We start from the raw sequence: 1404 nt of genomic DNA, 5'->3' as shown, positions 1-1404 counted from the left end.
GTGTTTGTTTGTTTGTGTGTGTGTGTGTGTGTGTGTGTGTAGTTTTAAGCATAGCAAGGCACTTCAGGGTTGCCAGGTGGAGCCTTCCTGAAGACCCTGATACTGAAACAGCATTAAAAGCTGCAATGGCACTGTAGTTGTATTTATCTGCACTAATACAGCTTTGAACTATTGCACTCTTACATACAGTAAGTTTCTATGTACCGGTGTACATTTCTGTGTACCTTTAGTAACTAAAGGGATTCTATTCTAATATTACAAGTGCTAGAAGTGCTGAAACTCAAAACAGTGAAGAAACCAGTGGAGCTTAATGACTGGTCAGATGAAGAGAGTGAAGTGAGGAGTTTCCTTCAGTGTCTGCCATGTCCCAGCTGAGGTGAGTGTGAAGCTTTTATTGGTACTATAGGAGTTGTGTTTAACTTTGAAACTGATGGTGTCACAGCCATTTGTGGCCGAGAGTCTAGAAGAGCATAATTGGCTGTACTCTTAGGGAGAGAGGGAGTGGCATACGCTCTCTCCCCTGTCAATTACAGAGACACCGTGCAATCAAGGGCGTCTATAAGTTCACGCGTCAGAAGGGGGAGGAAAAGACTATTTTCTGAGTACTTAGAATAACATTCCGTATTTTTTGGAGAACATTTTCTAGAGTGTTTTCATGTAGAGAGAGAAATGAGTGGCTAAATTGTCAGAAACATTAAGGAGACAAATGGGGAATATATAACAGCTCTTTCCATGTGTTAGTGACACCAGCGTTCCCTCTTTTCCCAGATGGTAAAAAAGAGCCCTGACTCTTGCAAACTTCATTTTTTTGTAGAACAAAGAGAAAGATGAATAACTCGCTTTATGGCCTTTTTCCACTCATGCATACCAAGTCCAGTATGCATCCAAACATTGTCAGAATAGTAGGAGTGCAGACTTTGAAAAATGGTCTTCTCATGTAAATTCAGCAGCTTTGTCCCTGGTTGTCTAGTGGTTAGGATTCGGCGCTTTCACCCCCGCGGCCCGGGTTCGATTCCCGGTCAGGGAAAAACCTCTTTTTATGCTCATATAAAACGACAGATTCTGCATTAAAACATAAAGTTTGTGTGAGTTGGAGTTGAGCCGACAGCCAAAGGATGACAGTTTTAACTTCTACTCTACCAACTGAGTTATTGAAAGCGACATGCAAGTAATCCCACATGTCCAAACACCAGTATGTTGGCAAGAAACACAGCCAGTTTTGGATGTTTCAATTGTTAAGTTCATTTGACACAAAGAAGAAAGATCGCATTGTATAAGTTGTTCAGCTACAAACAGATATATCTTTTGATGACATTTGGAATCATACTGGACTTTGTGTACATGAATGGAGAAAGGCCATAAATGGTTAGAATAACATTCAGTGCTTTTGGAGAAAAGTTTCGA

The 1404-nt window shown here is 40.8% G+C and overlaps 1 non-coding gene across 1 annotated transcript; it reads left to right on the top strand.

Annotated features, from left to right (window-relative positions):
• The first annotated feature begins 955 nt into the window (after nt 1–955).
• On the top strand, nt 956–1027 carry trnae-uuc (transfer RNA glutamic acid (anticodon UUC)). Its single transcript has one exon. It is a non-coding gene; the product is annotated as a tRNA-Glu (tRNA).
• The last annotated feature ends 377 nt before the right edge of the window (nt 1028–1404 follow it).

The sequence above is a fragment of the Electrophorus electricus genome, unplaced genomic scaffold (genome assembly GCF_041902795.1).
Source record: "Electrophorus electricus isolate QZ-2024a unplaced genomic scaffold, ASM4190279v1 Scaffold164, whole genome shotgun sequence".
NCBI lineage: Eukaryota > Metazoa > Chordata > Actinopteri > Gymnotiformes > Gymnotidae > Electrophorus > Electrophorus electricus.
The sequence above is the reverse complement of the archived record's forward strand: the minus strand, read 5'-3'. Positions and strand labels throughout refer to the sequence as shown.